The sequence below is a fragment of the Symphalangus syndactylus genome, chromosome 9 (assembly GCF_028878055.3).
Source record: "Symphalangus syndactylus isolate Jambi chromosome 9, NHGRI_mSymSyn1-v2.1_pri, whole genome shotgun sequence".
Lineage (NCBI taxonomy): Eukaryota > Metazoa > Chordata > Mammalia > Primates > Hylobatidae > Symphalangus > Symphalangus syndactylus.
Window position 1 is genome coordinate 40,384,191 of NC_072431.2, and position 25,926 is coordinate 40,410,116.

The 25,926-nt window shown below is 39.0% G+C and overlaps 1 long non-coding RNA gene across 1 annotated transcript in view; it reads left to right on the forward strand.

Moving 5' to 3' along the window:
* Positions 1 to 25,926, forward strand: part of LOC129489435 (uncharacterized) — a 294,613-nt gene that overhangs the window by 177,142 nt on the left and 91,545 nt on the right. The gene's annotated exons all lie outside the window — the stretch shown is intronic.

The window sequence follows — 25,926 nt, forward strand, 5'->3', positions numbered from 1 at the left end:
AGCACATCTTGAAGCCCATCCAGGGATTCTGTAGAAATCCATGGGTCCGGAGCTAAGAATTTCTATAATAGAAGAATGTAACTAAAAGGATTGGTTCTTTTTTTTTTTTTTTTTTTTTTTTTTTGAGACAGGGTCTTACTCTGTCACCAAAGCTGGAGGTGGTGGCATGATCTTGGCTTACTGCAACCTCTGCCTTCTGGGCTCAAGTGATCCTCCCACCTCAGCCTCCAGAGTAGCTGGGACTACAGGTGCACACCACCACGTCTGGCTAATTTTTGTGCTTTTATTTATAGTACAGACAGGATTTCACCATGTTGGCCAGGTTGGTCTTGTGATCTGCCTGGTCAAGCGATCTGCCTACCTAGGCCTCCCAAAGTGGTGGGATTACAGGCGTGAGCCTCTGCACCCGGCTGAAGGGATGATTCTTTACAGATTTTGTTATCAAGAATAGGGTTAGGAGGATGCCCCAAATTCAGCAAAGCCCTTAAACCAGTGGTTCTCAAACTACTGGTGGTGGAAATTCAATAATGACCTGAGATACTCATTGAAATTAAGATCCTTGGGCTGTTTCACCAGATATTTTAGGTTAGTAGGTCTTCAGAATGGCATAGCCCAGAAAATCAAATTTTAGCATGCATCCTATTAATTTTTCTGTAGGAGACCCTTGAAGCACACTTTGAAAACTGTTACCTTAGCTTTGGAAAAACTTAAATCAGGTCTTATAGCCATTGGGTTCTTAGTAATGTAGAATTACAAAAGAAAAATCGACAGAAGTCATGTCCCTCTTAAAGCTCACCATACCATTCATCTAAACAAAGTACCCAACAAACATGAAGAAGAGGAGTAAAACTGCAGCTCTCTGGAAGGGCCTGGTAGGACTGGGGAATAATTTTCTCAATGATAATTTTTTCCTGAGAGACATAAATTATACTACCAAAAGATTAGATGACAGGAGGCATTTTGATCCCAATCGCAATCATATTACAAATGTAGTTGTCTACCTTCACTCCAAAGGAGTCAACATGTGCTGTGTCATTTCGTATTTGGGTGCATGTACTCATTTATTCCCCCAATCCCTATCAGCTAGTTATGATTGCTTTTCTCAGCCAGATGGCAAACTTGAGGGCAGGAACCGTATTTGGTTATTTATTTCTATTCTTGTTGTAGGGCTTAGTAGATGTTGTTTCATAGACTCAATAACTGTTTAATTAACTTAAAATATAGGATGGAGAAAGGCAATAATATAAACCCTGTGGTTGTAAATCAACATGCTTCTAGCCTCGGCAGTGTTGAAGGGCTTTTTGGTAAAGCGAACAACTTGAACTCATTTTGATCACATCCCTTATCAGAGATGTCCTCTCCCAGACACACAATGTGGAGGATGAAATAAACCCCTTGAGGCTTCGTTCTCGTTTGGCCATTCTACATAGTGTTGGAAAACATTCTCCTTACGTGGACATGGCTTTTGTGGGCTCACTTTCTCTGGAGTTCTCCTGACTTCTTATATGTTCCCAAGGTCAGGGTGGTGCTGCTGCTTTCCCTCTTGCTACACAAATAACACTGTGAATGGAGAACTCCAGATAGATCAAGGACTATGGAAATAGTGTCTTCTGACCCCCTGAAGCAGGTGTGGGACAATGGCTTCCAGGGTTGCTACAGAAACCCAGACAGTGCCTGCTGACTCAAAACCGTAGCCTCCAGAAAAATGAGGTTTTCAGGGGCTCAGAGTTGTGAACAGCTATTTACCTCAATAAACCAGAGTATGTGGCTCTGAAAACAATGGATATTGTAGGTATCATTTATATCTAAATGGTTATTTTAATACAAGAAGGCCATTTGTAAAGAATTCTCAAGCATGTAGTACTGGGCCATGTTTGCAATTCCCATCAGCCTCATTACTTCTGAGCTTCAAATTAAATTATTTGCTCCTACCTGAATGCAGTTGCCTAAGGGCTTTTAAAAAAAATCTTTCTATTCTTGGTGGCTATTTTTTAAATGGGCTTTAAAAAGTCTGGAGTCTTAGGAATGTTGCATAGAAATGTAGGCAAACAGAAAGGCAGAGTAACATAAGGCAGTGTTTTAGGCAAATATATGGTAACATAAGGAAAGCTTAAAAATGAACATTGGTGCTACCTGGCAGTGCACATCCTGTGTTTCATTAAACCCCAAACATCTGAAAAACATTTTCTGGAATTCATTGCCTTTAACTCCCAGAAGAATCTGCCTTTCTCTAAGTGACAGACAACATTATTCCCATGCCTGTGGAATCTGCTATGAGCATTCAGCAACAAGAAGGGGAGGGATGAGATGGTGCCAGTAATGAGGAAACTCAAGCCATTTTTGAAAACTGAGCAGAGATCAGATGAGCTTTTACTGGCAAGAATTGAGGAATCTTTTTGAAAATATGGCTCTGCATCATAATAATCTCAAGGGAATCCAAAGTGTTTTTAAACAAAAGAACACAAGTAAAATCTTGCAAAGATAAAACAAACCTCCCTAGATATTCACCGGTATTTTTTGACACTAATGAACCATTGAAGATGCTTGAAGCAGGCTAATTGAATGGAATGGAAGGATGCCACAGTTGCACAGCTCTTTTTTGAGGTCAGCTGTAGGAGTGAGGAGAGGTGAGGCTCCAGCTAGGTGCCCTTGATGAGGTCTAATTGCCAGTGTTCAAAACTATCACCAGGAGGAACTGCCTATTGTCCCATCAAAGCTCTGATCCTGAAATGGGCAAAAATCAACAGGTTTATAACTGAAATTTCTAGCTATTGCTCTTTTCAACCCTTACAATCTCCCCTCTGTATTATAGTTTTAGTGGACAGACTGCTCAGTGGAAGACAATACATAAGAAATAAAAGCACCCAGCCGCATTCATTTATTCACATACTTTTCCAGTTGTGGGCCGGTGACCATTCTATCAGTCAGGCTCCTTCTAGGAAACAGGCACAATCAGCTGGGAACAGGATTCCCCAAGTCTGGGGAGAGCTGGAGCCCTGGAAAAGGGCCCCTATGGAATGCCGCTATGGTCAGAACTCCAAGTGGGGAGGGCAGGGGGGAAATAGATCAGTTTCTCCCCATGCCCTCTGATGTTGGCCAATGAATCCTGTGGGACAAATCAGCCTGGAAACCAGACGGCAAGGCAGCCCCGTGATGTACTAAATTCAAATTAGCCTCCTGGCGCAGAGAGCAAAGCGGAGCAGAAAATGGATGAGGGGTGGCAAGCAAAAACAAACAAATGCAGTCAAGCTTCTGGGACAGACCAGACAGTGCAGCATAGTGTCTATGTGCTATTTTTAAAAAAGCAATTTATAACAAATCAGATATGTGTCCCCTCCCTTCTCTATAAACCATCATAGTACCCCTTCACTAAAAATTCTGCTGAAGAATGTTAAATCATGTGGGGTAGTATTTTATTTATTCTAGTTGCTTTACTTCTCTTCTCCCATCCATGAGTAGGGCACAACATATACGAATATATTTTCAGACTCCTCTGTCTACTTTTAGATGTCCTTTAATATTAATTCACCGGTAGCAAAGACTGCAAGGTTGTACAATTTGGGCTTTTGCTAGGCAATTAGCATGTTCTCTGTGACCAAAGTTAATGATGCTGGTAAGATCTTGCAACCCAAATTACTCACTCATCACCTACGTTAGTATCTCAAAGAGGTTTACAATATTGGACTTTGTGTAGGATATAGGAACTGGGATTTCAAGGCTGTTGTGGAAGTAGAAAGCTGGCTGGCTAGAAGAGAAATGAGAGATTCACTCATCTCTTCAACAAACATTTGTGAACCCCTACTTAATGCTGGGCGGTTTACTAAGTCCAAGGAACACAAAAATAGAAAAAACTTGTGAAGCAGACCAGTACTCCAAGGAATTGCAACTTAACATGATATGTGCTTTAATAGAGAAGTGAATATAGCTCTGTGATGCCATGAAGCAGAGTGTCTGGGAAATGAAAGGATTCACAGAAGAGATGACAAGTGAATTGGATCATGAAGAAAGAGTAGGGATCTGCTAACAGTAAGGCCTGGATAGAAGCATCTTTTGGGGCAGCGTGGGTGTGATTGTTTGAAGTAAGTGCTAGGAGAGAAGGTCAGAGACAAAACAATTAGGACCAGTTGGAAAAGCCTTCATTATCTCCCATATTTTGGAGTTTCTTGAACATTTAATTTAAACATAATACATGGCACTTTTTTTCCCCACATGGAACATTTTTGATGTTAACTTTTAATCTCTCCTCATTCAGGAAATAATCACCTTCATCTTCTCTGGTGATTACAATTCATCTTCTTCCCTGCTCCATACAAGTTTCCAAAAAAATTTAGTATTATTTATTTATTTATTTATTTTTTTTGAGATGGAGTCTTGCTCTGTCGCCAAGGCTGAAGCGCAGTGGCGTAATCTCCGCCCACTGCAACCTCCGCCTCCCGGGTTGAAGCAATTCTCCCACCTCAGTCTCCCGAGTAGCTGGGACTACAGGCGCGTGCCACCATGCCTGGCTAATTTTTTTTTTTTTTTGAGACGGAGTCTCGCTCTCTCCCCCAGGCTGGAGTGCAGTGGTGCGATCTCAGCTCACTGCAAGCTCCACCTCCTGGGTTCACGCCATTCTCCTGCCTCAGCCTTCTGAGTAGCTGGGACTACAGGCACGTGCCACCATGCCTGGCTAATTTTTTGTATTTTTAGTAGAGACGGGTGTTGCGGGAAGTCAGGGACCCCGAACGGAGGGACCGGCTGGAGCCGTAGCAGAGGGACATGAATTGTGAAGATTTCATGGACATTTATTAGTTCCCAAATAATACTTTTATAATTTCTTATGCCTGTCTTTACTTTGATCTCTTAATCCTGTTATCTTTGTAAGCTGAGGATGTACGTCACCTCAGGACCACTATGATAATTGTGTTAACTGTACAAATTGATTGTAAAACATGTGTGTTTGAACAATATGAAATCAGTGCACCTTGAAAAAGAACAGAATAACAGCAATTTTTAGGGAACAAGGGAAGACAACCATAAGGTCTGAGTGCCTGTGGGGTTGGGCAAAAAGAGCCATATTTTTCTTCTTGCAGAGAGCCTATAAATGGATGTGCAAGTAGGAGAGATATCGCTAAATTCTTTTCCTAGCAAGGAATATTAATATTAATAACCTGGGAAAGGAGTGCATTCCTGGGGGGAGATCTATAAACGGCCACTCTGGGAATGTCTGTCCTATGTGGTTGAGATAAGGACTGAGATATGCCCTGGTCTCCTGCAGTACCCTCAGGCTTACTAGGAATGGGAAACTCCATCCTGGTAAATTTTTGGTCAGACTGGTTCTCTGCTCTTGAACCCTGTTTACTGTTGTTTAAGATCTTTATCAAGATAATACGTGCACCGCTGAACATAGACCCTTATCAGGAGTTCTGCCTTTTGCCCTTTGTCCTGTTTCCTCAGAAGCATATGATCTTTGTTCTGCTTTTTGCCCTTTGAAGCATGTGATCTTTGTGACCTACTCCCTGTTCGTACACCCCCTCCCCTTTTGAAATCCTTAATAAAAACCTGCTGGTTTTGAGGCGCAGGTGGGCATCACGGTCCTACCAATATGTGATGTCACCCCCTGCGGCCCAGCTGTAAAATTTCCTCACTTTGTACTCTTTCTCTTTATTTCTCAGCTGGCCAACACTTATGGAAAATAGAAAGAACCTACGTTGAAATATTGGGGGCAGGTTCCCCCGATAGATGAGGTTTCACTGTGTTAGTTAGGATAGTCTCGATCTCCTGACCTTGTGATCTGCCCGCCTTGGCCTCCAAAAATGCTGGGATTACAGGCATGAGCCACTGTGCCTGGCCTCCTATTAATTTTACAGAGAGTTAGTAACTGCTCAATGTTTAGACTTGAGTCTAAACTTAGATTTAGATAAGGCTTATGCATTATTTTTTCATTGCTTAAGCTATTACTGTCACCAACTTACTATGGCACATATTCAGGCAAAGCTGGAATGTAAAGTTTGCTTTCCTTTAGAATATTCTTTGCAAATTGTAAGCTGATATTGGAAAACCAGGCAAGGTTTGCTTCTAGGTCTCTTTGACTTGCTTCTCTCTTTAGGGAAGAGGGAAGTTATAAAAGCAACCGTTAATTTTGATGGAAAAGAGAACAGCTTTCAGATTGGTAACTGAAAGGAGGAGGCAATATTTCTTCTTCTTTGTAGAAGTAGTTTCCCCTTTACTTTGGCAAGCTTTCCTGATGTGCATGGCTGGAACTTTTTCTTAGATTATTTCATGCTCCTACAGTAGGTTATGACAAGAATCATTTAATTCGAACTGGATTCAATTTTTATTTACAACAAGCAAATACAAAAAGAGCCTAAATGAACCACCTAATTATTTTCCTTATTTATTCACTTTACAATAGTGATAAGCTAGCCATTCACAGGGTAAAAAAATTACCAACTGTAGCTGGGAAAGGTAGTCAAACTTAGTTGACTCTAGGTTTTTATGATGAATGGACAGGTTAAAGTGTCCCTTAAGTCATCATTAGTGAGAGTCACAAAATGGAAATTATAACATATTTCAGGCAAAAATAAAGTGAAAACTTATTGAAAAAGTGTAAAACAATATTTTTTTAACATAATAAAACCAAGCAACTGTATTCTCTAAAAATTTTCAGGCTAGGCAGACATTTATTGGATTTTTTGGTAAAAGATCATCTCATCTAGGCAAGAGTTTAAGCAGCTTTTATCACATGATGAGAGTGGGGATAGCTTAGCTTTTCCACACCAGACCATTTCCCAACAATAAATTCATTGATCAGGTACCAGGATAACAGGATTAACCAGACTCTCCAGCTTGCCTCAGTTACTCATGTATTAATATATAGGACAGAAACTCCCAAGAATGCTACTATTTCTCAGATGAAGTCTCAATAGTGCTGCTTTAAGGAGATGATGAAGATGAATACATAATAATCATTCACATTTACATGCCATGTTAGAGTTTTTATTTACTTCTTTGTATTACATAGAAAATTACCAACCATGACTGAGAAGGTGGTCAATCTGGGTTGCCTACATTATGAAGTTTCTATTACGAATGAATTTGAAAAGATTTGAGGCCTATAATATTTAAACATTTAAAAACACAATAGATGTGAATACATTGTTTTATTTCATTGTAATCTTCAAGTGATTCCACGAATAAGAAGAGTAATTATTTTTATTCTCATTTTATAGATGAGGAAAATGAATTCCATAGGGTATAGGTGACTTGGCAAAGGCTGTATAAGTGAATGAGGCAATAGGAAACCGAATTTTCCTTTGTTGACCCCAAGGCCTTAAGTTCTTCTTTTGTAAACCTTTGATTGAAGGTGACATTCCCGATCCACCAGGAAATGGGCATGAATGCTGAGCTGTTCCTGCAGAGGTCATGTGTTTGCTAGGGTCTAGTCATACACTGTCCCAGCTCTCCTGGTAACCATTTGCCTGTAATGGTGAGGGGACTGAGTATGTTAGATTGTGGTCTAAGGTAAAGAAACAGAGAAAGGCTGATGCTCAAACAAGGGAGTAAGCACATGAGCAAAAATCATGCTGGAGAAAGTTGTGATCCAGTTTAACAATTCAACACTTCACAAGCATGTGCTGTGTGCCAGGACCACTGCCAGGACCTATTAATAGAGATGAAAGCCACAATTTCTGCTCTGGAGAAACTCACAGTTTGGAGGGGTAGATAATTAGAAGACAGCGTGACAAATGCAGTATGCAAAGGGTGTTATGGGAGCCCACAGTTAGAAATCTATACTCCAGTTGGAGCTAGGGAATAAGACTGGGGGAGGGAACTAGGAAATGCTTTCCAAAGAGTCAATCTGAGAAGAATCTGAAAGGAGTAGAAGTTAGCCTGGCAAAGGAGGAAAGGGAAAGAATGGACAATTCATGTACAAAGGTGTGGGGGCAAGTGAGAGCACAGAAGATTCAAGCAGGTACCAGTCGTATTAGTCTGTTTTCACACTGCTGATGAAGACATACCTAAGACTGGGTAATTTTTAAAGAAAAAGAGGTTTAATGGACTCACAGTTCCTTGTGGCTGGGAAGGCCTCACAATCATGATGGAAGGTGAAAGTCACCTCTTACCTGGAGGCAGACAAGAGAAAATGAGAACCAAGTGAAAGTGGTTTCCCCTTATCCAACCATCAGATCTCATGAAACTTATTCACTATCACAAGAACAGTATGGGGGAAACCGTTCCCATGATTCAGTTATCTCCCACCAGGTCCCTACCACAACACGTAGGAATAATGGGAGCTACAATTCAAGATGAAATTTGGGTGGGCACACAGCCAAACCCTATCACCAATGCATCCCTGGTGGGCTTGGGATATAGAAGGAGATGAGATTGGAAAGAGACAGAGTCAGATTAAAAGTGGTAAATGTCAGATTAAGTCAGTAGTTTGTACTTTATTCAGCAGACAAGGGAGAGCAACTCCAAGTGTTTTTTTATATGGGTAAAATTTACATACCATAAAATGAATCATTTAAAAGTGTACATATGATTCAGTGGCTTTTTGTACATTCACATGTTGTGCAACTACCATCTCTATCTAGTTCCAAAATATTTAATAACCTGAAAGGAAACCCATTAAAGAGTCACTCCCATTCTCATTTTTCCTCAGCCCCTGGCAACTGCTAATCTGTCTGTCTCCAAGGATTTACTATTCTGGATATTTCGTATAGATGGAATCATGCAATCTGTGACCTTATGTATCTGCTTCTTTCACTTAGTATAATGTTTTTGAGGCTCATCCATGTTGTACCATATATCAATACTTCATTCATTTTATGGCTAAGTAATATGCCATTGTATGTACCACATTTTATTTATCCATTCAAGAGGTCATGGACATTTAGGTAGTTTCTACCTTTTCACTACTATGAATAGTGCTGCTATGAACATTTGTATACGAAATCTTGTTTGAATACCTGCTTTCAATTCTTTGGGTATATAATTAGGAGTAGAGTTGAGTCATGTGGTAATTCAATGCTTAACTTTTTGAGGAACTGTCAAACTGTTTTCCACAAACGGTTTGTGATCATAAATTCCCATCAGCAATGTACAAGCATTATCCATAGCCCTGTCAATGTGTGTCATTTTCCATTTTAAGAAATTATAGCCATCCCAGTGGGTGTGAAGTGCTATCTTATTCTGGTTTTGGTTTTACATATCTCTAATGATTAGTGATGCTGAATAACTTTTTATATACTTGTTGGCCATTTTTATGCTTTCTTTGAAGAAATATCTATTCAAATTATTTACCTATTCTTAAATTCAATTGTCTATTTGTTGTTGAGTTGTAGAAGTTCTTTCTTAGCCTCTTATCACGTGTGGGATTTGTAAATGTTTCCTCCCATTCTGTGGGTTATCTTTTCACTCTCTTGATAGTGTCCTTTGATAAACAAATGTTGTTAGTGTTAATAAAGTCCAGCTTATCTACTTTTGTTGTTGCTTATGCTTTTGGTGTCATATCTAAGATCCATTGCCAAATCCATGTTTATTTAGATTTATCCCTATATTTTCTTCTAAAAATTTTATAGTTTTACCTCATACATTTAGGTCTTTAACCCATTTTCAGTTAATTTTTATATGTGGTGTGAGGCAAGAGTCCAACTTCATTGTTTTGCATGTGGATATCTAGTTCTCTAGTCTCATATATTTAAGAGATTATTATTTCTCCATTGAATGTCTTGTCATCCTTTCTGAAATCAATTGACTAAATATGTATGGGTTTATTCTTCATTCTTAATTCTATTCCATTGATTGATATGCTCTTTTGATTACTGAAGTTTTGTAGTAGTTTTGAAATTGGGAAGTGTGAGTCCTCCAACTTTGTTTTTCTTTTTGAAGATTATTTTGGCTATTGGAATTCCATTGGAATTTTAGGACCTTTTCCATACCTGAAAAAAAAAGACTGCTGGGACTTTGATAGGGATTGCATTGAATCTATAGATTACTTTGGGGAGACATCATTTTCCTGGCTTTCTTTAGTTCTTTGTTATCTTTTTGGTGTTATCTTTTATAAACATATTTAAGACAGTTGGCTTATAGTCTTTGTTTAGTAAGTCCAATGTCTATGCCTTCTTCCTCAAGAACAGTTTCTATTAATGTCTTTTTTCCTGTGAATAAACCGTACTTTTCTGTCTCTTTGTGTGTCTAGTAATTTTTTTTTTGAAAACTCAACATTTTGAGTATTACAGTGTGGCAGCTCTGAAAATCAGATTCTCCCTATTCCCTGGGTTTTGGTGTTGCTGCCTGTTTGGGGTTATTGCTGTTTGCTTGTTCAGTGACTTTTCTAAATTATCTGTACTAGTCTGTTCTTGCACTGCTATGAAAAAGTACCTAGTTTTACTTCATACATTTATATGCATAATTTATAAAGAAAAGAAGTTTAATTGGCTCACAGTTGCACAGGCTGTACAGGAAGCATAGTGGCTTCTGCTTCCAGGAGGCCCTAGGAAAGTTACAATCATGGCAGAAGGCAAAGGGGAAGCAGGTATGTCTTACATGGCCAGAGAAGGAGCAAGAGAGAGAGGGGAGGTGCACACTGCACACTTTTAAACAACCAGATCTCATGATAACTTACTCACTCAGTATCACAAAAACAGCACCAAGGGGATGGTGCTAAGCCATTCATGAAGGACCACCGCCATGATCCAGTCACCTCCCACCAGGCCCCACCTTTAACACTGGGGATCACAATTCAACATAAGATTTGGTGGGGACACAGAACCAAAGTATATCACTATTTTTATAAATTCTGTATTCTTTGTAATGTTTGGCTGCTGAAATCTGTTCTATTAACTTAGTGGCCATCTAGTGTTTTGACAGAGTTTCCCTAAATGCCTGGAGCCAACAAAAGAAAATAAAATACTTTCCCAATCTTTGCAGATTGGCTGTCTGTGAGAGCATGATATCAGTGCTTAGCTAGACCACTGTGTGTGTGTGTGTGTGTGTGTGTGTGTGTGTACAGATAGAGTTTCACTATGTTGCCCACGCCAAACTCAAACTCCTAGGTTCAAGCAATTCTCCCACCTCAGCCTCTCAAGTAGCTGGGACCATATGCATACATTGTCACACCAGCTTAGGCCATTCTTTCAACTCAGTCTTAGCCTTCAGTTCCTGCTTGTTCAGAATCTGAAGGTTGGTGAGAGGTGAAAGCTTAGGGTCTTCTCAAGACTTTTCTGAACATTCAGCCAGTTCTAGGTATGTGTGTAGTCCTTTCAATTCCCCTATATATAGGAAATGTTAAAAAGTCTTTATCTTCTCCCAGATCTCTTTTCTCTATGCATTTCTTCCAAGTTTTTTAGTCTGTCTGTTGCTCGTCCTGACTCCTTGCTCCAGGCTCCTGTGGTGACTACTTTTGTTTTTGGAAACATTGCCCAAGAAGCCTCCTCAGCCCTGGGGATGCTCTGCATCAAGCAAAACAAAGGCAAACCTTGTACCTTCAGAGAGTCATCAAAGAGGTTGAAACAGACAACCACAATTCTTTGACAATAATATCCAAATTGCCCCCTTTGGCAGTAGCAACCTGTACCTGGAGAATGTGCTACCATCTTCACGGCCACTGCTGACTGGGGAGGAGGGGATGGTGGATGAGCAATCCAAAATGCTGTAGTGCTCTCTTACCACAGTGCAGCAACTTTTTTCATCAAGTTTGCCCTGGCGGTTGTAAACTTTTAACTAAATTCCAGAGTTCTGTGAAGGTTGATTCTGACAGGTTTTACTAGCTTATTGGTTTCATTTTTTAAATTAAAAAATTTTTTAAATGTGTTGTGTTTTTATACATGTATATATATAAAATTAGATTTTCCATTTTAATCATTTTAAAGTGTAAAATTCAGTGGTTTAGTTACATTCATATTGTCGAGCAAATATTACTACTCTCTATTAGTTGCTTTTATAAAGGGATGGAGCCCTAAAATTCCCTATCTGCCATTTTTTGGCAATGTCACTTTCTACTTTAGGTCTTTAAGGAAATAAATAGTGTGGAGTGATGTGTGTTAGAAAAATTAGAGGGGCCAGGCGTGGTGGCTCACGCCTGTAATCCCAGCACTTTGAGAGGCCGAGGCAGGTGGATCGCCTGAGGTCAGGAGTTCAAGACCAGCCTGACCCACATGGAAAAACCCTGTCTCTACTAAAAATACAAAATAAGCTGGGCATGGTGGCGCATGCCTGTAATCCTGGCTACTCAGGAGGCTGAGGCAGGAGAATCTCTTGAACCTGGGAGGCGGAGGTTGTGGTGAGCCGACATCACGCCATTGCACTCCAGCCTGGGCAACAAGAGTGAAACTCTGTCTCAAAAAAAAAAAAAAAAAAAAGAAAAATTAGAGGATTAGTAACTAAATATTCATTAAAATATAGAGTGCATTGGACTTGTCAGTACTATTTTTTTAACTTCCTGTGAATCTATAAGTATTTCAAAATAAAATGTTGAAAACATATAATAATGTATTTCAGGTTCATATATATATATATATATATATATATATATATATATATATATGCATTCAGCTATTTGAAGGGGGAAAAGCCTAATCTCAAAATAGCAGATGAAACCAGTGACAAAAGAATACAGGAATAGTATACATAGTTTCCAAAGAAAATCCTGGAGTCATGCATGCCAAAAGAGTAGTCAGGAGATAATCACACTGAATACTGAACAAACCTGGAAGAACGTTTGGCTTGACTGGAAATTTTTTAAAAAGATTGAGTTGGAATGGGTTTTAAAAGATGCTCCTGCAAGACTGAGTTGATTATATTTTCACCTTTAAAGCAAATTTGGCATCATGCACACACACAAACTTAGCAAGAACTAAGAAAGAAGATGCTAGAACTCTAAAATAAATATAGGCTACAAGAGAGGGATCAAATAGCACTCTAGGGATTGTAAAGGAGAAAAGCAATTATTCTTTACTCTCTTAAGCTTAGTGACTATGGCACTGCAAATTAAACTGGCAAAAGACAGATTAATAGAAAAAAAGGCATACACGTTTTATTTAATGTTAATATTTTATTTTTGTGTGTACACAGAAGTCTGACAGAAAAGAAAGTAAAAATCCCAAGAAGCAGTTAGGCCTGACAGCTTATATACCATTTTAACAAAGAGGAACAAATTTGTGAAGAAGTGAGAAGACAAAGAAAAACGATTTGGCATTTCTATGACATTGTTTCTCAATAGCAACTGAAAACACAAAAGGCACCAAGATCATTATTGCTTTGTTTCCATCTTTAAAAGCACATGCAAGTACTTTAATCATGGAACTTAGTTTGCATCCAGAACCCAACCTGGAAGAGACTAAGAAATGTGATTTTTAGCTTTGCAGCCCCTGGAGATGGAAACACACATGAGAAGAAACACACTTGAGAAGGGATGGATAGTAAGGGCCAATTGACCCTATTCAGGCCTGCTGTAGTTGAGACATGTCTTCTGTTTTCATTTGTTCTTTTGATTAGCAGTTTTATTACCCCAAGGTCAGAATTAAAAAGGCAAAAACCTTACAGGTCATTCCATGCTGACCCTTTAATTTTGCAGATGAGGAAACTGAGACCTACAATATTTAAGTGACCTGCTCCAGATCCCACAGATAATTAATGGCAAATCTTAATTCCTTGTCTAGAGTCTTTTCATTTCACTAATTTGTGTATGTCCTCCTGTGTTTCAGAGATAATCTAAAGTGGCAGATATAAAAAACAATACAGGAGAAAAAAATTAGAGAAAAAGTATAAAACATGAGACACACAGGAGGGACAGGAACATCACACCAAGGAGCCAGGACTTCGGCACATAAAAGTGGATAATTTAGACCCCTGAAGAGAAAGCAAAGACTCATTCTGGGATTAAATCTAATTTTAAGGTGTTTGGTTAATGAATTTAACCTCAATTTTTGTATGTTAAAAAGAGTTTCATTATATTTTAGCACAATAATAATAATTCCTTAGTTTAAAAAAAACTTAATAGTGATTTTTAAAAGCTAGTGTTTTTTGTTTGTTTGTTTGTTTTTTTAACACGGAGAAACCAAAAGGCTAAAGGGACCCCACAGAAAGGTTAGGTGGCTGAGGCAGTAGTGATTTGTTCCATGGCGATGGTAACATTACCCTTAAAGGGTTGGAAGAGGAGATGCCAATATCTGGAATTAACATAGGTCAGCATTTCACAGTCAAGGACTGTCTGTGCACATGTCAGAACTGCCAGGTGAAGGCTGTGGAGATGATTTGGGAGGAAGTGACATGCCAAACAGCAGTTTGATTTCATGATTAATTTAAAACTGTCAAATAAAGTTGCCTGTCAATAGCCAAATAACAAAAATAGAAGGAACACCAAGTATAAATTACTAGCTTTGTGTTTCTCTACAATGTATTTTGGAAAATTAATATATTACAGTGAAAATTACAATGTATTTTATATTTTGGAAGTTAATAACTTCTTTTCTTCTTACCACCTAGCTCCCTTCCTCCACATTAATTTTTTTTCCCTAGAATGCAATTTGATGTTCTCTCCAACCTGTTCTAATTGCAATTAAACCCTGGGGAAGTTATCTTTTCAAATGCCAGAAAATAAGTTAGTGCCCAAGGGAATGGCAAAGCTGAAAATGTGATGTGAGTAATCACCAGACCAGCTTTTTCTCCTCCAGAACAAAAGAAGTTCTGGGAAGATGGTATCACTTGTATCAAATCTCACATAGGAAGCCCTGGTGTTTATTTTCCCAAAAAAATAATTGTTCTGCATTCTTTGGGTCATCTGACAAACTGCTTTCTGGTGTATTGATTTGCTGCCACACTAAAAAAGTAATAAATCAATAGCCAGCTTTGTTTAGAAAGCTGCGAAAAGTAGTGCTCACTTGAGGAACCACATAAGACTTTAGAAAAGGGATTAAGCTCTTGAAATAAAGAAAAATAATAATAATGCATTTGGGAGGACCTTTAATGACCCAAGAAGAAGGCCAAATAATAAGAATTGGAGAGAAACTTACATATAATTAGTCCCAGACCAGTCTCATTTTGCACAGGTTGGTATTGCAGGCAAGATGCTATGAATCCTTAGCTATACTGGAGTAGTGGTCCATGAACCAGGTAAGATGGTCAGACATGACCACTTGGGTGAGAATGGTAAGTTCATGAAAGCTAATGGCATAAAGAAAGAAGTAGTTTTGCCATCAGAGAGGCGTGATTCTGAATTCCAGCTCTGTTACATACTCACTGAGCTTGCCTGAGCAAGTAACTTCAACTCCCTGAGTGTCAGTTTCCTCATCTATAAATCTGAAATAATTCCCCTCCCCATGCTCTTACAAACATAATGCAATGTTTCAAAAGTGACTGGTACATGATAGTTGATAAATAGTGATTATTGTTAACAAGGAGACTTTTTGAGGCATGTGACTAATTATGAAAGAAGAATAGGATGCGGGTTGAAATTCTTTTTTTTTTTTTTTCGGTCAGTTGAGCAATTTCTGGATTACAGAGAAACTCTTGACTCAAGATGGATTAAAGACCATAAAAACCCTAGAAGAAAACCTGGGCAATACCATTCAGGACATAGGCATGGGCAAAGACTTCATGACTAAAACACCAAAAGCAATGGCAACAAAAGCCAAAATTGACCATTGGGATCTAATTAAACTAAAGAGCTTCTGCACAGCAAAAGAAACTATCATCAGAATGAACAGGCAACCTACAGAATGGGAGAAAATTTTTGCCATCTATCCATCTGACAAAGGGCTAATATCCAGATCTACAAAGAACTTAAACCAATTTACAAGAAAAAAACCCCATCAAAAAGTGGGTGAAGGATATGAACAGACACTTCTCAAAAGAAGACATTTATGTGGCCAACAAACATAGGAAAAAAAGCTCATCATCACTGGTCATTAGAGAAATGCAAATCAAAACCACAATGAGATACCGTCTTATGCCAGTTAGAATGGCAATCATTAAAAAGTCAAAAAACATCAGATGCTGGAGAGGATGTGGAAAAATGGGAACGCCTTTATACTGTTGGTGGGAGTGTAAATTAGTTCAACCATTGTGGAACACAGTGTGGCGATTCCTCAAGGATCTAGAACCAGAAATACCATTTGACCCAGCAATCCCATTGCTGGTTATATACCCAAAGGATTATAAATCATTCTACTATAAAGACGCATGCTCATGTGTGTGTATTGTAGCACTATTCACAATTGCAAAGACTTGGAACAAACCCAAATGCCCACCAATGATAGACTGGATAAAGAAAATGTGGCACATACACACCATGGAATACTATGCAGCCATAAAAAAGATGAGTTTATGTCCTTTGCAGGGACATGGATGAAGCTGGAAACCATCATTCTCAGCAAATTAACACAGGAACAGAAACCAAACACCACATGTTCTCACTCGTAAGTGGGAGTAGAACAATGAGAACACATGCACACAGGGAGGGGAACAACACTCACTGGGACCTGTTGGGGGGTGGGGGGCTGGGGGAGGGAGAGCATTAGGAGAAATACCTAATGTGGATGACAGGTTGATGGGTGCAGAAAACCACCATGGCATGTGTATACCTATGTAACAAACCTGTACGTTCTGCACATGTATCCCAGAACTTAAAGTATTTAAAAAAAAAAAAAAAAAGAAAAGCACATGGTAAGTTGCTAGAGTCACTGGAGGGAAGTCAATTATTTATTTGAGGAAAATAGTGTCCGATTTGTCAGGAGAAAACAATTCGACATTTTTGGGAAATGTGAGAAAAGTCAGGTCAAAATATAAAAATGCGGAAATTATTGAATGGATGAGATGCGGTGCTTGGTGGTATGTGGGGGAGTGTGAAATAAGTTGTCCTTACATAATTGGAGATAGGTGGGTAAGATGTTATATCTATGCTGGATTTCAGGGATTTGTATCATTCTTTGTGAGGGAAATTACCATTCAAAATGACATTAAACATTTTTGTAAGCAAGTATTCTTTCTGAATAAAGCACAAAGGAAAAAAAAGGATATTGACAATCAGTTTACCAAAGAAACTGGGGAAGCTGAAAAGTTAGGCCAGGTAAGAAATTAAAAACTTCCATTATCTACTTGCCAGTTACCAGGCTGCCTAATTCAGGAGGAAGTGCATCAGTGAGGTTTTAGAAATGACTAATTCTAACAAAGGGGAATAACCCCTCATGGCATAAAGTGTTTGCGTCATGAACAAGAACTGGTTTGGTCAGGAATACATGTGTGATCCTTTAGGTAATCACAGCACAGTTAAGTCCAACATTTTAGCAAGGTGGGGTAGAGCAAAAGACACCAATTTAAGTACAACTCAAGAACAGATCAGAAATCTTGGCTGAAATGGATTTTAAAATAACTTCTAAAAAAGCCTAGAGGCTAACTAAAAACATTAATGCAAACACATGAAAATTGTTGGCCAAAAGTAAATCAAAATGTCCAGGTATTAGGGGTGAACTAAAGATTAAGTAACTAAATAAATAATTTTAGAAGCACATTACAAAGTTTTCTGAAATCAGTAATAACAAGATTGTTTTTAAATATATCAAATCATAAGCTATGTAGATACAGAAAAGTTGCATTGTGGGTAAAAAAGAAATAATGTAGATCCAATGAATTCACTTATTCTTTTTTCCTGATAAGAAACGTGATCAGCACATAAAAAAGAATTCAGAAAAGACAGATTTTTCTCCCTTTTTCTGACTTTTTATTACCTGAAAAATTTGAAAACATTTCAAATTTGTAGTGAAACCCAGTTTTAAGGAAAACTGCTTGAAAAAAGTCCCATAGCTTTTTTATTTTTTATTTCAAAGGAAGATGTTAGAGAAAGATGTTAAGGCTGAACTCCATTTCCAAATTAATATTGGAAGCAGATAGTTGTGAGCTATGAAGGAAAAAGTCAGGGCACAGCAAGATCACTGGTAGTGGCTGATACCCACCCAAGATCTTCTAATGGACTCCAAACAGGGCTATTGTTCAAGACATAACAGCTGTGCATTGGGCCACTGTGGCAGTGGCTGCCATGTGACTCCAAATGCTCTGGAAGTAGTGGTTAGAACCCACTGGTAAGCCTATAAAGTCTGTGATGAAAGGTGAGATTCCAAATAACCAACAGGTGAAATATTTTTGGGGGTTCTGGCAACAGTGCTAGTACAGAGAAAACTGTGTCTGATTAATCTGCTAGATATTTCTAGAAACAGTTTTATTAAAATTTTTTTCAATCGTGAAAGCAATGTATCCTCATTGGGAAGAAAAGGAAATACAGAAAAGTATAAAGAAGACAATAAAAATCAGTTATCATCATCCCACTAATCAGCAATACCCATAATAATGTCTTGAAGTGTATGCTTACAGTTTTCTCCCATACATACGTTTTTTGTCTTTTGTAAATTTTGTGTAAAAATAAGATAGTACTATTTTGTACTATGCATCTTTCACATAAAAACATACAAAATGCAAATCTTTCTATATCAAAAAATATATATTTTTTCTAATAGTGGTATTGCTTGGATATTACGTAGTTTATGTAACTGATCTTCTGTCTTTTAAATATGTAAATTATTTCAAGTTGCATAATTTAAATAAATTATTTACTTTTAAAATCAGTTACATATTTGGCACTCAGTATATTCTTTATTTGTATTAATCCATACATATTTCTGAATCACATTATACCCTCAGAGTATAATATTATGCTCTGTGCAGCATCTAGCATATCAGACAATGATAGTATCTTTATCCATACTCTGGAAGGGATTTTAGAGCCCTGGCATGCAATATTTCACTATTGAAAACAATGCCAAGCCAAACATCCTCGCTTGCTTATTTCTTAGGATGAATTTCTAGAAGTTGAATTCCAGCGCAAAAGGGGATGCACATTTTTAAGGCTTTTGCTACATACTGCCAAACTGGCCTCTTGAAAGGTAAGCCAGTTCAGCACCATACGCCATTTCCCCACACTCTTCTCAACACTGTATATATCACCATTCTGTTTAATCTTTATGAAGCTGATGGGTTAAAAAATGCATCTCATTCTAATTTGCAGCCCTTCAATTACTAATGAGGTTGACTATTTTCTTACAGCAATTTGTCTATCTTTTTCTTTGGAATTGTTAATACATATTCTTTCTGTGAAATTTCTAGGGGAGTATTATGTGGTGCAAACAATGGAAGGATCCACTGATTTAATTTATTTTTATAAGAATGTTAAGTTTCTGGGAGGCAAGGCCTTGTCAGCAATGAGTTGGTCTCCTGGACTCACTGCTGATTTGTGTTAATGATAGGGCCTTAACTTGTGGGGAAAGACTGATTTGACATCTTAAAATTTGATCAGAAAAGGAAGGGGTGTCATGGGCTTAATAATACACTATTGGGAGCAGAATACAGGAACGTCTCCTGAGACTGTGTGAAGAGATAGAAAATGGTAGCTACGACTAAAATGTTACTGGTAAAGTATTATAGTGGTGGTAGGAAACACTTCAAATACTTGCTTTCAAAAACATTTCACTTCTACTCAAAGTCTTTAAAAGCCAACTGTTCAATGTTTTCCTGATCACTGTTTTTTAAAAAATTAACATACAGTAAAATAGACTTTTTCATGGTGTTAATTCTGTGAATTTTAACACGTGTAGATTTAACCACCACCACAGTTAGGATGCGGAACACTTACATCTCCCCCCAAAACTTCTTTGTGCTACCCTTTCATACCAACACCTGTCCTCTTGGCAACCACTGGTCTGTTTTCTGTCACTTTAGTTTTGTCTTTTTAAGAGTGTCATATAATTTTACATTCCCATCAGCAATATATGAGTTATCCAGTTTTCCATATCCTCACCAGCACTTGGTATTGTCAATATTTTTTATGTTAGCCATTGGGATAGGTGTATGGTGGTATGTCATCATGGTTTTAATGTGAGTTTCCTCAGTAGCTAGTGATGTTGAGCATCTTTAATTTGCCACCCATATCTGTCCTCTGGATAAGTCTCTGTTCAAGTCTTTTGCCTTTTGTTAAATTGGGATATTTCCTTACTGTTGAGTTTTGAGAATTCTTTATACATTCTGGATATAAGTCCTTTGTAGGATATGCAATTTGCAAATATTTTCTCTCAGTTCTTCTATTATTATTATTGTTATTTTTAGACAGAGTCTCACTCCTGTTGCCCAGGCTGGAGTGCAATGGCACAATCTCAGCTCACTGCAACCTCTGCCTCCTGGGTTCAAGTGATTCTCCTACCTCAGCCTCCTGAGTAGCTGGGATTACAGGTGCCTGCCACCACGCCTGGCTAATTTTTGTACTTTTAGTAGAGATGGGGTTTTGCCATGTTGGCCAAGCTGGTCTCCAACTCCTGACCTCAAATGATCTGCCTGCCTCAGCCTCCCAAAGTGCTGGGATTACAGGCATGAGCCACCATGCCCGGCCTTTCTATTTTCTTAACAGTGCTCTTCATATAGTAAAAGTGTCAGATTCTGGTGAAGTCTCAGGATCTGTCTTGAATATGCTGTGTGGATGTTGGTGGATGATTCAAGCTCCCAATCTCAATCTCCCTCTCATCTCATCCCCATATAGCATGTGGTCTCCACACCCAGTTTCCAGGACTGCTCGTTCACCTCTCCTACTCACAGAAGTCAATTCCATTGTTCATTACATAATGCAAATAAATACTTGATTTGCTTTCAAAATTAATTCAGCATGAGGCATGTTTACTACATGTTTATATATATATATGTTTACCCATTTCTGAGTCATATACCTTTTGGAGGTAGACACTTGGTCTTTTATTCTTGCCTGAGCAACACCTGGAATATCAGAAGACGATAGAGTATCATCACTGGAAGGACTTAGAACCCTGGTCCTAAACATGTAGCCTGTGGATCAGCAGCATCAGCATTGCTTGGGGGCCAGTAGAAAGTCAAACTCTGACCCTACCCCAGGCCTATGAGTTAGAATTTGTATTTTAATGAAATCCCCAGGTGCACATTAAAGTTTTTGAAGCAAGCTGTACAGCTCATCTGGTTCTCACTCTTACTTTCCAAAGAAAGATACTGAGGTCCAGAGAGAACAAGGCTAGCCTTCCAGGCCAGTGGCATCTGGGGCTACAACCAGGGTGAGAACCCAGCCCTCTTTCTCCGTGGCCTGTGTGTTCTGCACAGCACCACCTGCCTCCAGCATTTTGGATGACTGTGCATCTCAGCCTGTATGGGGAGCATCTGCATTTGTCTTAATGTGGTCTTTCTCCAAAAAGACTCCTGCCACTTCTTATTTCCAATATCCCCTAGGGACATCCAACTTTCAAAATGCATACTTCTAAATTTTTCGTAGTGAAATGAACTAAACACTCTTTGGGGGAATAAAGTGATTTTTTCCCCCTTGCATTTGTTTACTTCTCTGTAAGCTCCTGAGATGGCTAACACACTAGTTGTTAATCACACCATCTGTTCAAACAGCATTTCTAAATCATTCGATTCATACTTTTCTTTTTAAGGAATTTTTTTTTCTGAACAATATGTTTGTGCCTGTGTTACTCCCATCATTTGGCAATGCAGTTTGAGCTATTTAAACTTTCCTATTTATTGTAAATGGCTTTTCAATCAGCAAATATTTTTTTAAATGTTCATACACCACAAAAAGCTGTGTCTACTGACTTTTCAAACATTGGAAACAGTAGAAAAATCTGTTCCAGTCTGTCTGCTGTCAAATTTTTAACCATCTGATTATATTTCAATTCAAAGTGTTAGGAAGATGATTTATCTGGCTGACCCTGGGAAATTTTCCTCATTGGCCCTGAAGATGGCAGTGCTCTGCAATTTAGTACAACTCTTCACTTTATTTTTTTTTCCCACTCCTCTAAAAGGAATTTCTGGAATGGCAGAAAGTGGGGGAGAATTCACTAAATCTGAACCTTCTAACACTTAGCATAAACCTCTTCTGAACCCTGGGACAATTTGGTTTATCTTTTGGTCCCTTTTTTTTTTGTTTAAAGCTGTACCCAATGCGTTTCCTGTTTCCAGCCCGGATCAGAAATGGAAATAGTTTAAAGGTTATTCTCATATCATGGGTAACCAGGAAGTGCCTATATAGCTTACTGAGAAGCTGCTTTTCACAAGACTGCTTAGCTTTAAAAACAAACAAACAAACAAATCTAACAAAGGCTCAATCCAAGATAAGCAGGAGCTAAGAATACTGGCGATTCTGACTTCCTACTGGACCACAGCTTCGGGAGCCGGCCTCTCCTGGTTTCCTCTTCTTAACAACAGAGGCCTGCTGCCTACTGACATTCTTTATATTGCAGAGCGGGGTCTGGAGGAGTTTAGAGGGACACGTGCTCAGGCTTCAGGCATGATAGACCAGAGGGCAATTTCTTGGTCCTGTCATTGTTAGGGTATGGAATGGGAACAGAGGTGGGGACAGTAGTGTGTAGCTTTACCCAAATTGCTTTTGGGATTGTGAAAGTTTGGTGACAATTCAGCTAGCCAGAAAACATTTATTAAAAACAATTAGGGGAGAGGCCTTAGCCTTATATTAAGTGTTGTTATAAATAATAATAACCAGCAATGTTACGTGCCATAAGCCAATTCCCTTGATAAATATTTTAGCAACATCTCATTTAATCTTTACCCACAACTGTATGAGGTAGGTAATATACCTATTTTTTTTTTGATATGTAAACTGAGGGACAGAGGGGATAGGAAATGTGGTTAAGGTCCCACAACTTGTATGTAAAGTTGTTGAGTAAAATGTCCTATGGCATTGCCTAGGGCACTCCTCAAAGTGTGGTCCCTAGACCTGAACCATCGGCATCACTGGGGAACTTGTTAGAAAGGCAAATTCTCCATCTGCACCCAGGACCTGCTGAATCTGAAACTCTAGTGGTGGAGCCTGACCATCTGTGTCTTAACAAGCCCCCCCAAGTGATTCTGCTGCACATTAATGTTTGAAAACCATTGGACTGGACTGGGCAGTTATCTGTGGTAACTTGGCAGAAAAAGATGGTGCTCCAATGCCAAAGTGCTGAATGCTGTGGAAGGGAAGTCCTCACTAGTTGCCAGTGGGAAGGATGGACAGGTAGCCCAGCCCCTAATGTACATCCTTGTTTGGGTGAAGGCTGGGCTGGCTTTAAACTTGCTTCTACTCTTGTCCTTGAGGTGAAGGGCATCTTCCAGGAGGACATTTCTCTCACATCACTTCCCACCACCTATTTTCCCAACTTTCCCCCAGGTCTGGGGAATTCTTTTCTGGCTTTGAGGGGATGAAGGGATTGGAAATGGAGGTATAAATGAGGACAACTACCAAGAAATCATCTCATTTTCTTCTAAATCTTTCATCTCGCCTTTTTGTAAGTCCAAAGCCAGGAAAAGATTCCTTTCTTTTCTACTGTCTGTGATCTTCTCCTCTATCAGACAATGAGCTTAGAATAGGTGGAATGGAAGGTGAAGAGAGATAAAAGTAGGAAGGAGAATATACTGCTTAGTGTTTCAAAATTATTGCAACACACTGGAATCCAAACTGCTAGGTTTTTCATATTCCTCCTCAAAATGCCTTGGGCAGAGATCTCAGCACACAGGAATAGAGGTAGCTCTGAGTTCTTGAAAGTGATTTGAGAAGCTCCACTTACACCTTCTCAGTGGAAAAAATCTCTCCTCTGTCAAGGATCTAATGTAACTTGTTTCTTCTTAGAAGTTTGCTCTTTTAAGTAAAGCTTAGATCTATTTGGACATTTATTATTTAGAATGCAAATTTCTTCCTAAAGAATACACCTTACTTTGCCAGATGCTTGCTGGGAATACCCTTCTCTTTCTTTCCATCTGTCCTCTCTAAATCCCTCCTTCAGCATCCATCTTAATTTTAAACTACCCTTTAAAATATTTGCTGATCACTCCAGCCAGTATTGCTCTCTGCCTTTTCTTACCACTCATATCACTTACATGTTTGCCTTCAGTTTAGAAACTTCTTTTATACTGCCTTACTTTATTTTCTATTTCAAGTGAGATTATTTCATGTATAAACATGTTTTGCCTCCTCTAAACATTATAATCTTACAGGGATGGGAATCCCTTCAGTTAAGGAGGAAACAACTTCATCTCTATCACTTCCTGATAATGTGAATGCTGAGGTTATTTTAAGATCGTGTTGTACTGTGAATCTGTATTTGGGACTAGGTCATACCCACACCAGGGACGCAGCTGCAGCTGCAAAGTAAGGTTAAGCCTAGTGTCTGTCACTAAGGCAAGGAACATATGTATTAGACCAGCACAGATGGCACAGGAGAGAGGAAGGGAGTGCTGTCCTGGGCTTGACTTTGAGGGAGGGTTGAGATATCTATGGTGTGTAGAAGTGAAGGGGAGGTGGGGAGATTGTGGTCTTGATGTGTGTTAAAGCCAGGATCTGTCACATGGAGTTCTCTACTTAAGGTTATTTTTAAATGATGCTCAGAGACTCTTTAGGGATTCCAGAAGGTTCCAGAGAGGACTCCCAGGGATCTCCTTAAGGTGAAGGTCAGTAGAAAAGTAGAACCTGATGGAGTTTATCTCTTCACTTACTAGAGCAGCTCTAAGGATTTCTGTGTGATTTGTTAGAGTTTGTGTAAGATTCTGCTTGGAATAAAGGTTTTTTCCTGCTGAAAAAAGACTAGGGGGACAAATGGTCTTCTTTGTAATCTGAATTGTTTTGATTTCTGCGTTCTCAATATTATTTATTTATTTAAGACTGGATCTTGCACTGTTGCCCAGGCTGGAGTGCAGTGGCTCGATTTTGGCTCAATGCTGCCTTGACCTCTGGGGCTCAGGTGATCCTCCCATTTCCACCTCCTCCCAAGTAGCTATGACCTCAGGTGAGAGTCACCACTTATGGCTAATTTTGTTTATTTTTTGTAGAGACAAGGTTTCACTATGTTGCTCAGGCTGGTCTTAAACTCCTGTACTCAAGCGATCCTCCTGCCTTGGCCTCCCAAAATGCTGGGATTACAGGCCTGAGCTGCCATACCCAGCAATTCTCAATATTTATTTTTCTTTATTAATTCTTGGAATTTTGAGAAGCTTGATTGAAAGTATCTCAACTAAGCTATGGGACAAGTTTTTGCCTACACTGAATTTACTCCCAGAGGTGACCATGGGGGTGATGAAGGAAACTAGAGGGAAAAGCCTCTAGGGTGAAGAAAACATTGGCAAGAGCAGGAAAAATTCATTCAGGTCACGCAGCTCCCTCCCCCTGCTCCTCTCCCTGCCCTGATTTCTTATTCCAGTGCTAAAGAGAGTTTATTACAAAGATGCTATATATCGATACATATATACATATATTTCTTTTCCATATATGAATACTTCTTGAATTAAATTAAGAATCCTGGTACTGTTAAAGAGATGTTGAAACCAGAGGGAAGAATACAAAAAAGGAAGGATCATTGAAGATGAACTTTTCTTTTTTACAGAGGGTTGCAAGGAAATACCAAGGTCAGACATGAAGATCTACACCCAACTCCTCCTCTGCTGCACACCTTCACTGTTCCCTTCCCACTCAAGCTAGATGGAACATTTGGTCTATCTCATTAAGGGTGATATTTTCAAGAATCATAACACAAAATCTGACAGTGTCTTCACAATGAAGTGCAATCCACCTATAATGCTAAACTGGGTCCTGGAATTCTGATGTTTGGATTCTTTTCAGGGAGTCAGTGGGTATATGTGATTCATTTCAGACTCTCTGATGGTTGCTCAGACTGCTTTGAAAAACAGCCTTTGGACTGTCATTCTATTTTTTATATTAATGCTTTAGGGAAATCTCTTTTGGCTTTTCTTGGTAAAGAGCTTTTTAAAAAGGAAAGGCATTTTGCAGCAGTGGCAACAGTGATGACGGCGGCTGAGCACCCACCTCTGTCCCAGCTGCCACCGTGCTTCATAAAACTACCCCAAATGGGGTGAGTACATTTAGCAGAATGATCA